Source organism: Chanodichthys erythropterus, chromosome 12 (genome assembly GCF_024489055.1).
Source record: "Chanodichthys erythropterus isolate Z2021 chromosome 12, ASM2448905v1, whole genome shotgun sequence".
Classification (NCBI taxonomy): Eukaryota; Metazoa; Chordata; class Actinopteri; order Cypriniformes; family Xenocyprididae; genus Chanodichthys; species Chanodichthys erythropterus.
Genome location: NC_090232.1, coordinates 18230263 through 18244288, shown reverse-complemented (window position 1 = coordinate 18244288; position 14026 = coordinate 18230263). Strand labels below are relative to the sequence as shown.

The 14026-nt window shown below is 37.3% G+C and overlaps 1 protein-coding gene and 1 long non-coding RNA gene across 4 annotated transcripts in view; one reads left to right on the top strand and one right to left on the bottom strand.

The window, feature by feature from the left end:
• Positions 1 to 3709: 3709 nt before the first annotated feature.
• On the bottom strand, positions 3710 to 4627 carry LOC137032257 (uncharacterized). The gene is made up of 3 exons (XR_010896669.1): positions 4585 to 4627; positions 4161 to 4359; positions 3710 to 3838 (listed from the first exon to the last, which is right to left on the bottom strand). It is a non-coding gene; the product is annotated as an uncharacterized lncRNA (long non-coding RNA).
• An 8131-nt stretch (positions 4628 to 12758) lies between these two features.
• tll1 (tolloid-like 1) overlaps positions 12759 to 14026 on the top strand; it is a 45999-nt gene continuing 44731 nt past the window's right edge. The window contains exon 1 of one of the 3 annotated variants that reach the window (XM_067403959.1): positions 12759 to 12908. The gene's annotated coding sequence lies outside the window, so the exon portion shown is untranslated. Of the gene's footprint in view, positions 12909 to 12928; positions 13171 to 13479; positions 13528 to 14026 lie in introns of those variants that run through there. The other 2 variants (XM_067403960.1, XM_067403961.1) reach the window with 2 other exon arrangements.

Genomic DNA, 14026 nt, shown 5'->3' with positions numbered 1-14026 from the left:
TATCCACAAAGTTCTGCAGTTATGTAAAGTTGTAGGCAAGTTATTCATCTCTATTCTGTATAGTTGCTGGCATAGCAGATCCAAGCAGTCTCGCCCATTATTCATTCCTTACCTATTAGCATAAACTTGATCAATACTATTGATCAGAGAGGAGACAGTAACTGTATGGCAGTACTCCTGTTGGCCCAGAGGGATCTCAGAATGCCTAAAACAGCAATACTATCTCTCTGAGGTACACTTCTCTCATTATTTCCCTGTGAGAGGGGTGAGAGTAGCATTGATATGTGTTTAATTAGAGCTAAAAATACACATGCGCTCCAGTCTCCCAAGAGAGCTGACACCGATATCTAACTGAATGCATTAAACAACAGCACAAAGTTTTCACAAACGGCCAATTACTTTTGCACTTGACTATGTTTTGGAGACTTGGCTTACATGGGCATGTTAGTCACTTTCTTTTTAGATTGTTTCTTCCTTTTCAAGAAAGTTCTTTTGTTTGTTTGTTTCTTACTTTTCCCAATATGGCCATGTGAAAATACTATGGTCTGGCAAATGAAAGTGAACATCAACAGAGGGCGCTGTTGAAACATTTTAAATGTTAAATGGAGTATTGATGGTACCTTAAGGAAGACATTTAGAGGAAAAGTTCTTAGAACTTTTTAATTCAGCTCTTATGTACAAAAGCACATATGTATCTGTTCCACGTGTTCCACACATTCGTATATCATTGAGAGTCTAATTTTAAATGAGGCAGCATGTGAACTGACACAGAATGATGTTTTACCCCATTTCCCCTAGTAAATGTGCGATGCCTAATGCTCATAAGGTGCCCACATTATGAACATAAAGGTTTTAATCCAAAATGTTAACAAAGGCAGTCCTGTTGATCTCTCTGTATGTTGATACATAAACTCTGCCATAGGGAGACAAAAGTTGGAAGCGAAGGACACAAAAGAGAAATCAGAGATCAGGACTGAAAAAGACATAGCCATAGAACTAGAAGTGGTCACATGCTAAATCTGCATTCAAGCGTATGTGTGTGTGGCAGAAAAGGACATGTGTGTGTGTGTGAGTTTGTTTATATTACATTGTGGGGACCAAATGTCCCCACGATGTAATATAAACCTGAGTTCACCTACATCGTGGGGACCAGCCACCGGTCCCCACAATGTAAATAATTAATAAAGATACTATAATGATGTTTTTGTGAGAAAATAAAGGTGTGCACAGTTTTCTGTGATGGTTAGGTTTAGGGTTAGGGGTAGGGTAGGGGGATAGAAAGTACGGTTTGTACAGTATAAAATGCATTGCGGCCTATGGAAAGTCCCCACAATTCAGAAAAAACAAACGTGTGTGTGTATGTGAGGTAGAATGTGTGTTATTGAGGCAACGTTGCTTTGATTCGAGAGCTGTTTCAAATCCTCTCCTTCTTTCCGTTCTTTTCCCTCTTTCTGTATTTCTCTTTTGTTCTTCTGGGTGGCCTAACCTTCTCTCCTTTCTCCAAATATCCTACTATCACTGGACTGTGAACAGCATCCTAATCTGTGAGTGTGTGTTGTGTGTGTACAGTATATATGTGTGTATGCAACGAAAGAATAATATGTTAGATTTGCATTCTTGTTTGTGAGTACCTGTCTATTTGAACTAGTGTATGTTAATGTTTGTGTATGCAAGTGTCCCTGTGCTATGGGATTGTATGTATGAGTGTGTGTGAGAGAGAGAGAGAGAGAGAGAAAGGGGGAGATGCTGGAAAGGTCATTGGGTCCAGTATATGTATTGTGATGGTAATCATGGGATGTGATCATCCTGTATTATTCTATAGTCTCTTTCTGGCTTTGTGGTGCGGGGACAAGTATCACTAGTATTATTTTTTCTAAAATAAAATAAAATAAAATAAAATAAAATAAAATAAAATAAAATAAAATAAAATAAAATAAAATAAAATAAAATAAAATAAAATAAAATAAAATAAAATAAAATAAAATAAAATAAAATAAAATAAAATAAAATAAAATAAAATAAAAATAAAATAAAATAAAATAAAATAAAATAATAAAATAAAATAAAATAAAATAAAATAAAATAAAATAAAATAAAATAAAAAATATATATTTTTTGTATCTGGACCTAACCTAAATAATTTTTTAATTTTTTTTATAGCTTTTTTAGAATTCAGGGTCTATTTATTAAAGGTGCTCTAAGCGATCCTAGGCAGAGTAACTTCTTGTTGACGTTTGAAGTGTTGTCAAACAAAACAGAGGCTAGCTAGACCCCCCTCCCCCTCCCCTCCGTGCTTCCTGAAACAGTCATGAACGAGCATTTAAAATCATTCTTGTCGGTTATTGGCTGGAGCATGTTTATTATGTTTCGTGGTCCAGGCTGCACCAGTTTGTTTTTGTTGCCATTTTTGGAGCTTGTGGTGACTACAGAGACTGTGTTTTTTTACAGTGTGTTCAGGGGACAGGCAGCTAACGGATAGTGAGGAGATGTTTGCTGTATGTGACAAAAAATGTTTTGGCCTAAAAACACGTGACATCACTTAGAGCACCTTTAAGAGTATCATAAACAACAAGAACAATGAACTGGACTGTGGAGAAAAAAAATCATTAAGATTTAAAAGATCATTTTTACTAGACTATTCTCATTTGTGACATTGTGAGTGGCAAAAAAAATATCCCTATATATAGGCATTAAAATAGATCCCTGGTCCATATAGGGCACAGAACACTATGGAGACTGATGGATTGGACTCTTTTGACTTAGGGCTGTAAATAATCACCCAGAACACCTTAGCAAAACATATAGTAACTTGATAAAAACCACTCAGAATACCATAGCACCCAACACAGCAACCTGGCAACTACTAACAACCACTAATTTTATTGATATAATGCAATATTCTAATTTAGTTGTACCTTGGTTTATGAGTTTAGTATAAACTTTTGCATTCTTGGCTATATTGTTGGAATGTGTTATAATCGTTGTTTTTTTGTTTTTTTTTTGACCTGTGCATGTGTGTGGCTATGACTGACTCTAGCAAAGCAGCAATTACCCAAGAAACACCTCTAAACTATATCTATTAATCATGACACATGCTGGGCTACTGTAGGGAAATCCAGCAGGGAATGAAATTGTGTGTATGTGTGTGTAAGAGAGAGAGTGATACTCTTTTTTTTATACCCTTTCTTTAGTTTTATCTTCGATATGTCACAATCCTGCATCTCTCTTTTAATTTAAATAGCACAGTGTAAACTCTTGTTCTTTGTCTTTGTAACAAATGTCACATCCATAATATAATGATAACTCTGCAATTGTGTAGTCCAGCGCACCGAGCCTCCATTTCCCCAGTGGCTGCGGTGGAGTCTGACAAACAGATGCCCTGGAGGTGTTTTCATGCGACTGTTGGACTTTGAGTTTTATGTATTAGAACAGCTGCTGCTGGGGATCAGCCAGTCACAGAGATGAGCAGTCACCTCCACAGACACCTCACACAGACCCCGGCAGAACCCTGCCACAGCCAATCAGAGACAGCGTGTGATAGGTCACTACCCCAGGCACATACAGACATTTTCACATTTTCACACTCTCTTATTAAAGTAACTTTAAGTACATAATCATTTGTTAACCTCATGACAGAAAAAAAATAGCTACATGGCAATTCTAAAAGACATTTGAAGTGTACAAAGATGAACGTGGACACAGCAGGTTTTCTTCCTTTTTTTTTTTTTATTGATCCAGCTTTTCACACCCACAGTTGAAGGACAAGCTACCACCTTTTCTACTTGTCCTCTGTCAATCCGTCCATTTCATTCTGTGGTAAGATCGAAGAATAGCTCTCCTGAGATAACAAGAGAGAGTTGAAGTACAGGAAAGAAGGGAAAGTGACAAAGTAAAGATACAAAAGTAAATGTAAAAGTAAATCATCATTAATTTGAGAGAATAAAAATAATGTGTATTTTACATATTACTTTTAGGAGATGCATATGCAACCCGATCTTGCATTTTAGATTTAGATTAATATTAATGACTGTATTTGCAAGGGCATTTGTCAAAATCTGGCCTTTACACATGCTGAAACTAGTACACACACACACACACACACACACACACACACACACACACACACACACACACACACACACACACATACACACACCAACCTAAACTCGCAGAAGCTCCTTTAGTTTATGTAACAATCCTTTCAGTATCCTTTGACAAACACTCTTCACGTCCTTTTCCTGTTTCAAAGGGGGCCATTTCCTGTTGGCGCTGCCACCTCAGCTGTCCAATCTTCCCCTGTCCACAAAGCCCGAGTGGTTTGGTCCGCATAACTCTTATCTTATCTGGAGCAGTCCACACCTTCATAGTGAGGTGATGGGGGAAAGAAAATGCAAGGGGCTGCACATGAACCTGAGTTACACATACACCTTATGAAATTAAAATTAAGCATGGGATGGTATGAAGTTATATCTGTTTAATAAGCAAAATTAATGTTTTTAGTGTAATTTGGTTAATGGACTATGTAAAAAAAATTAAATAATGAGTCAATACATTATCAATGCTTCTTACAATACTTTGTCTTACCCTGAGATTTTGTGTTCAGAGAAGAAAGAGGCGGGAACCGGCAAACTATCCACAAAATAAACATAAATAACAAAACATAAAAGTAAAAGTAAGTAAAGCGACAGCCCCTCATGGACGACTGATACATAAACTAAAACAAAACACCAACATAAATGTTCCAGGCCTGGTCCTCTCTCGTCTTTCACTGTCATCACTCCTTCTTTTATCCTTCCGGAGCTCCTCCGTGGGACTCAAGACCAGTGTGGCGCACAAGTGATGCTCATTAAAGGGGACCTATTATGCCCCTTTTTACAAGATGTAATATAAGTCTCAGATGTCCCCAGAGCGTGTCTGTAAAGTTTCCGCTCAAAATACCTCACAGATCATTTAGTATCCATTTTTGAGTGGAAGGAAAAACATGCTGTTTTCGTGTATCTTTAAATGCAAATGAGCTGCTGCTCCCCACCCTGCTTTCCGGAAGAGGGCGGAGCCTGTAAAACTTGTGCCTCATTCTGGATACTCTGCCAAAAACAACATCTGTTTGTTTAATTTCTAATTTCTAAAACTAAATTTATCTTTAACATCTTATTGCGCTTAAACATTCAAATACACACAAGGTTATGTCAAAAACACAAGGTTCACAAACACAGTCGGTTATGTCTGTGGACATCAAACTTGCATGTATTATATCTTTGTATTAAAGTGACAGCAGCGTAATATACAGCATCTACTGCTGTATATGCTTTTAATATGAATCAAACAACAGAAGTAAAACAGAAAATTACTCAATGCTCTTAAATGAATAGCTTTAATAGGAATACAATTCTTGAATGCTGCTGATAAATGCTCTGGCGAGGAGATAAACATGGCATACTGTGTACAGCTATGCTAATAGGGCAGAGTCCGTCAGCAGTCGTGGGTGGGGCCTGTGCAATGTGATGTAACAGTTTATTCTGAGACACTGCTTATGATTTATGGGGATTTAAAAAAAGGAATGGTTGGGTTTTTACTATTATATAGTGGTTGTTTACACACACTGTCGAGTCCGACACACATTTATGTTCAAACACCACGTAAAAGTGAATTTTGCATAATAGGTCCCTTTTAACACTCGCGTCATTTGGCTGCGCTCCATTCCCAAGGCTCTCTGCCCCGCCCTGCTTGCCACAATAAGCCTACATGCATACACACGTCACTCGCCAGTGCGTGTCTTGAGAGAAAAGTTGCTCTGGCTACTACTGACGCATGTATGGTGTGGGAGTTTAGTTGTCACAACAAGCGAGAAAGGTTGACATGGAGCACGTTTTTAAAAAAATGCCCATCAGTGTAGAGTCTGCTGGAAAAAAAAGAGAATGTGAGCTTATAATTAAACATTGGCTTGGATTTTCAGAGATGGCGAGAGCTGAGGGATTTGAAATGTTGTAAAAGCAATGTAGTGATGGTGTTTTTATTACTCAACAGGTGAGTAAGGTATTTTAGATAAAGGTAACAGATACATTGCCATATGTAGCTCTCTAACAGAGTTCATTGATGTGTTGTGAAGGATCAGAGTCACGCAGAACTGAAGCACAACCAAAACAATGTTTTTCTGCAAAATGCATGCAGTTGTATTTTTTTTTTGAACTGCTAAAAGGGTCAAAAGTTGCATTTTGTATCTTTAATGAAACCTCACAAACAATGTAAATAAGTTTGTATGTCTTTAAAAAAATATTTTTATATTACTTTCATGCTGTATGTTGGGATTCCATTCAGCCACAAACTACTTGCAGAAATGCCACACTACTAGCAGAAAGGTCCATACACACACTCCCTAAAGCTGATCATAATGCACTTCCACTCGGGAGAGGAAACATATCTCACACAGCCAGAGACAGACTCAAAGAGACACCAGTTCCTGACACACACATACACTCTTTACTTAAGGAAAATCACAGCATGGTGATTTCCGTGTGTTAGTACGGGGCTGAAAGCTTAGCTCCTTTCAGAAATTACTTGACCATGTGCCTCATGTAATTGTAAATGTACATTTCTGTACAAGCGCACACATTTTACAAGTGTATATTTTTCTATCTCTCCTTCTGCAGCTGTTCTATTTCTTTGAAATCCTCTAATTGCACTGGTTTATATTCACATTAAAATATGAACTACTGTTGAATTTAGTTCTATTTTAATTTTAAACTTTATCTTAAGCACACACACACACACACACACACACACACACACACGCACAGTTTGCATTGTGTTCATGGTAAACCCATGCCTTTATGGGGTTTCTTTTCATTCCACAGTTTCTCCTTGTTTACTGGTTTTGCATATTCTCACCATCCTTTTATGTGGATGGAAATGGGTAATATTATAAAATGTTGCTGAACGAAATTATAAGGTCAATTATTTATTCAGCCTTTTAGAGGCATTTGATGCAACCAAAGTAACAGTGAAAATGTTCAAATCTCAGTACATCCCTTTCACTGACCTCGCTTCTGTCTCCTCTCTCCTGGAACACACACTCTCACACACAGTGTTTAAACAGAGGAAATCCTCTCTTCCCGTTGGCCGAGTGTGTGTTTACTCACAGAAGGACTCCACTACACTCCAGAACTGAGGTCACACATGGGGTCAAAGGGCACGGTCCCTCACTCCTCACTTACACATACAGTGTGTAGTACCAGACTTCACCTTTTGCATTGGAGCACTCCATGCCTTCCTCTTATAGTAAGTCTGCTAATTTAATGACATTTTACATGCAAACTCATGCCAAAAACACCTGCAGAGTGTTAAATATATTAAAATGTTTTATGAAACCAGCACGATATTTATGTAGCCTATAGACTTCAATAATTATATTCAAAATAATATGAATAACATACAGCAGTAAATTACGGTCATTGAATCACGTTGCAGACAGACTGTCAGTCTGTGCAGCAATATGGGAATTTCTCAGTCATGTTTTCTACAGGTGATATAATTGTGCCAGTAGGTGGCGACATAATTCATTCAAATAGTTCGCTACTGATTAAATCAGGAACAAAACACTACTGTGTTGCTCGGAGATGCACAGCTGATGTAGCTTCATTTGGAACTACTACGTTGGCGACAATGTAACTGGCAAAACTGTGTCTAAAATGTAAGTAAGTAGGCTAACTCAAAACTAAACTTTATAGATCTATTGTAAGTCATTTATTAATGTTGTTAAGTATCAAGTGACAGGTGAAAGGTGGCGCCGACACAGCGACTGTCGAAGACTGCGAGGTAAGATTAAATTGCTGAAATTTTAATATTTGACAACTATTTTATAATGTAAATGACGGACAGTAATATCCAAGTATGCAAACTAGGCCTACTCAACGTTTTCTCCAAAATACATCCTATCATTTAACTAATTCGTGCTCCGTGAGGCCTGCATAGGGAGCAATGACATTTCCTCTCTCAAGATCCATTGATGTACTAAAAACACATCTAAATCAGTTCATGTGAGTACAGTGGTTCATTATTCAATACGCTGATTCATTGTGCTCCGATGCTTCATGAAGCAGTGTTTTGAAACCAGCCATCACTTTATAAGTCATTATTTTGTTTTGTTTTTTGGCGCACCAAAAATATTCTCGTCGCTTCATAATATTAATATTGAACCACTGTACTCACATGAACTGATTTAAATGTGTTTTTAGTACATTTATGGATCTTGAGAGAGGAAACATCATTGCTCCCTATGCAGGCCTCACGGAGCCATCGGATTTCAACAAAAATCATTACAATAAATTCTAGCTAGTTCTTTAACTTTGTCTTTCAAGAAACCCTCAAGTGTCTGCTTGATATTCGTGTCAGGTTTGTGCTTTTTTAAAAAAAAAAAAAAAAGTTATCAGCTGATGTTATCATTTACTTTATGTCATTCCAACCCCAAATTATGTTATCTTTTGTGAAAAATAATAAAAGATTTTTTCACTTGCTTACCATTTTGAATATAATGTAATAAAATACTATAAAAATTTTAATAATATAATTATTAATAATATAAAATCTAATATAATCAACCTATGTACATTACGTATTATAACAACTGCCTGCAGAGGGCGCCAACAGCCTGGTGATTGTTGTTGTTACACTTTACAGTATAAACAAATCCTTTTTTAATATTTTTAATATTTAATTCAAATGTATGCTTAATCTTTAATATTTGGCCACGTATTTATGAAAGAAAAGCTACAGCCACTGTCATTTCTTAAACAAGAACATGGGACATCAAAACATGCAAACTCAGAGCGAGGGCCTAAACTTTTATTTTGAAATAAATTTTCGCTATGGAACACAAAGCATGTCAGACTTTGGAATATGCTGGGGGTGCCTACCTACCTGCAAAATTTAGATCCAACCCTGATCCAACACACTTGTCTGTAATTATCAAGTGCTCCCAAAGATCATGTATTGTTGCCATTGGCCTTGAGGCAACCTATCATATGCATATTGTGTGGATGCAGTCAGTTTTGACCACAAAAGATGATTTAATTTGATTGGATGTTTTGTATTTGACCTTAAAGGGTTAGTTCACCCAAAAATGAAAATTATGTCATCATTTACTCACCCTCATGTCGTTCCACGCCCGTAAAACCTTCATTCATCTATGGAACACAAATTAAGATATTTTTGATAAAATCCGATGACTCAATGAGGTCTGCAATGCCAGCAATAACACTCCCTTTTTCAATGCCCAGACAGCTACTAAAAACATATTTAAAATAGCTCATGTGACTACAATGATTCAACTTTAATATTATAAAGCGATAAGAATACTTTTTGTGAGCCAAAAATGACAAAATAGCGACTTTATTACACAATATCTAGTAATGGGCGATTTCAAAACACCGTTTCATGAAGCTTTGACATATCATTTGTTTCGGTGGTTCAGAGCGTCAAAATCACATGATTTCAGTAAACGAAGCTTTGTTACGTTGGAAGTGTTTTGAAACTTCAGTAGTTCACGTGACTTTGGCAGTTTGATACACGCTCTGAACCACTGATTCGAAACAAAAGATTTTTTAAGCTTCAAAGCTTCATGAAGCAGTGAAATCGCATATCACTAGATATTGTGGAATAAAGACGCTATTTTGTTATTTTTGGTGCACAAAAAATATTCTTGTCGCTTTATAATATTAAAGTTGAACCACTGTACTCACATGAACTGATTTAAATATGTTTTAGTAGCTTTCTGGGCATTGAAAAAGGAAGTGTTATTGCTGGCGATGCAGGCCTCACTGAGCCATTGGATTTTATCAAAAATATCTTAATTTGTATTCTGAAGATGAACGAAGGTCTTATGGGTGTAGAACGACATGAGGGTGAGTAATTCATGACATAATTTTCATTTTTGGGTGAACTAACACTTTAAGGCACTATGATTTTCCTGTTTTTACATTAGAGGCAGCATTTTGTCTGTTAGAAATGCATGCTCGGTTTTAATGTTATTTTAAGTTGGGGCAGAATTAAATGAATGGCAAAACTCAGTGTTTTGTTCGTGTACCCCCTCTGTCATTTCACGTACCCCCAGGGGAACGTGTACCCTAGATTGGGAACCACTGAAGTATGGGAAAGGGCTGGGCTCGTGTTAACTCATGCCTCATGCTCACATGCTTATATTACATTGTACGACACTTGAATGTGTCTCATTTTCTCATCAAAATGCATGCTGCTTCCCCAAATATTACACAACATAGCCTACAGTACATCATAAATCACTAGTCTTTCGACAAAGATGTTTGCTATAATAAAGCAAATCAAAAAACTTTGCCATTTTCAGTCATTTGAAGGCAACATGAATAATATTATGTGACACTCTTATCTCAGAATTTGCTTTTTAAAATTTAAATGCTGAAAACCTAGGAACTATGAATTCCTTCACCACAGTAATTCATGCATGGCTATACTTGCAACAAGAACAACAAATAAATAAACAAAAATAAAGCTATATGCATGCAAGGCAACAGAAATCCTGATTTGTCAAAACATTTGTGCTAAACAGCTCGTCAGTGATCTCAAAATGAAATTAATATATTAAACTTTTTACACCTTACCTGATCACATATTTATTCTAGATTATTCTAAATGGTGTATTTAGACTAGTCAGATGTGGTGATTTCCATAAAGACTCATGATAGTACCAAATTCTTTAAAAGCCTGAGCTGATTGGCCACCTTTAATTAGGTTATTCATTTTAATGGAAAATGTCTCATCAAATACAATATTTCGCAGCTGACATGTACTCGGCAGAAATGTGATGGAGTGTCATTATGAAATCACTAAATTACACATGTGCACATGCAATGGTTTCACTATATTAAAGAGGGCATTGCACAGGCGCAATGGTTTTAATACAGTGGACGACATTAGGTAAACCCTAACCTTACACATAAATCTAATCCCTCAAATGACCTGTTGATTTAAGGGGCCATTTACACAACACCATTTTCAAGTAAAAACGGAAAACTTTTTATGCGATTTGGCTGTTCATTTACATGACAAAGTTCTATCATGACAACTCTCGGAGAGATTGGCATAATGGATATGGCAGTGTTAATGTATTTGGTGTTGGTGGAATAGATCTGCTACACTGCTGTTGCTTTAGAACAAGTACCGAGACTTGCTACTGCCAATAGATTCACAGATATGCTGTTGCTAACCCCTGTTACTCCCCCAGACAGGTGGAGCTGGGGAAGGTGGAGGGTTTCTGAAAGCGTGCTGCAGACTGCTAACAGCAAACACTACCATTGTTTGAATGCTGAGCCGATGCAACAGCAACCAATCAGCTGCACTATGTAAATAACTATGTGGTTGCTAGCAAATTGAGCTACGGACCTATCAGCTTGCGCCATCTAGAGTTTCATGAGAGAACTTGGTATTTATCATTACACGTAAGAATACCGTTATCTTCTCCATGTAAACTACAAAAACTCAAATTAGCGAAAACTGGTGAGGTCATATGTATTCGTATTACAGGTTCAGTCTATAGGCGCGAGTGTTTCTTTATGAAGTGACATCGCCAACTACTGGCCTGGCATGAATAATACAGCGTTTTAAGTCGTTTTTGCAGATCTGTGTAAACAGGATCATTTTGACAACATTGTCGTCTTTATGCAAAACTTTTCAAAAACCCAAGAAAAACTTTCCCATTTTATGTACATTGCTGTAGTATAAACAATAAGTTTTTTTCTTGCCTGATTTATGAGCATTTTAAATAATGAAGAGCACCTCAGATGTCCTCATAATATGGTTTTCAACATGCTTCACTATATTTGTGAGGACATATAGCCAAAACCTATACACAAACTTTTACTTAGATGTCTATTGGTAAATACAGACAAAATATAAACATGATTTATCCTTATCTTTCATACTGTAGTTTTAGTTCTCCAGAAACACTTATGATTGCAACCCGATCAGAGTCATATATTTCTTCTGCTCCTTTATTTCAGAAACAGATTCTTACTTTTTATGACATTAATATCTTATTTTATGACTTTTCAAATCTATATAATCTGATTTTTGATATTTGTTGTTGTAATTATACTGTTTTTATTATCTTTGATGTAGTCATAAATGTATGTGTTCTGGGTTATTTTCTATTACTTTGTGAAAATTAAATGTTGTTTAGGTGGATCTAATGATTTTTTTTTATTATTATTCCTTACCATAACCTCACACAAACCTTTCTGCATTTTAAGATTTTGTAACTCCCCACAATATAGACAAAACCTGATCTACACACACACATGCACTCACATGCACTCAAACTCTAAGAAAGCTTAAGAGTATGTTCGCTGTTCCACTTATCAGAGGAGATTCCCCATCTTTGCACTGCCTTGTTTTCTACCTACTCTCTCTGACTTTGTCAGGATGCACAAATGGCCTGTTAGCAGCCAATCATGCATGCCGTAGTCATTTTAACCTCAGTAAAGCTAGTTTACAAACACTAGGGCTCTTGTCATGCAGTGTATGAGTGTGTGCATGAGTTTTTTTTTTGCCAAGTGAGGCATAGCTTGATGGATTGATGGCGTGACGTCAACACACAGTTACCTTGCCGTGAGGGAGGGGGGAACTAATCTGTGTGTATGTGTGTGTCAGGAGAGAGAGAGAGGGAGAGAGACGCGTTAATCTCCAGGGAAATGGGCACGTTTGGAATAAGCGGTACCAGTCTGCAAGCTCACTCTAATATTCCAATGGCTGTGGGAGAAGTGTTTCCAGAGAGAGAGGGAGGGAGAGAGAGAAAGAGAGAGAGGGGGAATATGAGGGCAGTACTCAGGATGAGCCTGCGCTTTGAGGCTGTAAAACACTAGACCCTGAGGGCATTCTCTGAGGTAAGCTCTCTCATATTTTAACAAGGTTTGACGCCACAGTGTTAAACTACGGCGCGTCTATTCTTTATGTTTGTAAAGTAGCGCGCGATAAAGGTTCGAGTCTCCTCGCGCTCCTCCATATACTTGGACGCTCTGCGCGCTAGAGAGGTCGCGCGCTCTGTTCTGTCAGATGACGAATGCGCTTAAATCGTACCGGCTTCGCAGTAAACTCTCCCGAGGTAAATATGCGTTAAAGGAGACCGGGCCCCAAAGGTTATCGCAGGTAAATATATTTAGCCAGGACCTGAAAATGTATAAACGAACTCAAAGCCGTCTTCATGAGTCTGTTCGGCGTTTTGACAGTCACTTCATATAAGTCAGAGAAGTTTAGAGGCTACATTCTCCTCGAGATGCGTTGAATGAAAGACATATATATCAGCTATAACCTGCTCACTTATTTCTTCAAGTATTTCTTGGCTTCCTTGTTTTAGCAGGCTGCAGCTATTTTGAGGTCCACACTGACCAAATTAAAGCAGCCTCACGCAGCAAATTACACACTGAGAAACTGCTTTTAGTTCAGAGACGTGTGTGATAGAGAGAAAGCGCTTGAGAGACCTACTTTATGAGGGGAGTTAAACAGGTTTGTTAAATGTCACACCACAGCCGCTTTTACTGTCACCTCCCCATAAAGCAACTATTGTATTTATAACAGTTTTTAAATACGATCTCACCTACATGGAACTTGCGCTACATCCTGAAGTTTTGTATAGGCGACGGGAAAAACAGTGCATTTGCCGGATTATTGCGCAAATTTTAGCGAATGTGTGACTTTTACAGCTACCGGCTCGTTTTGGGTCAAATCGGTTGCCATTGTTAAAGTGAACCAGATTGTTTCCTGTGTTTATAATGCATGAAAGATGTGTGCCTGATGTTAAGTAAGTTTCTGATAGTGTGTAAAATCTATCTATCTATCTATCTATCTATCTATCTATCTATCTATCTATCTATCTATCTATCTATCTATCTATCTATCTATCTGTCTGTCTGTCTGTCTGTCTGTCTGTCTGTCGAGGGTTTGAGCTAGCCTACTGTATGGGGATGGTGTAAACTCTGCTCAGGTTCATTTAAATATGTTAAAC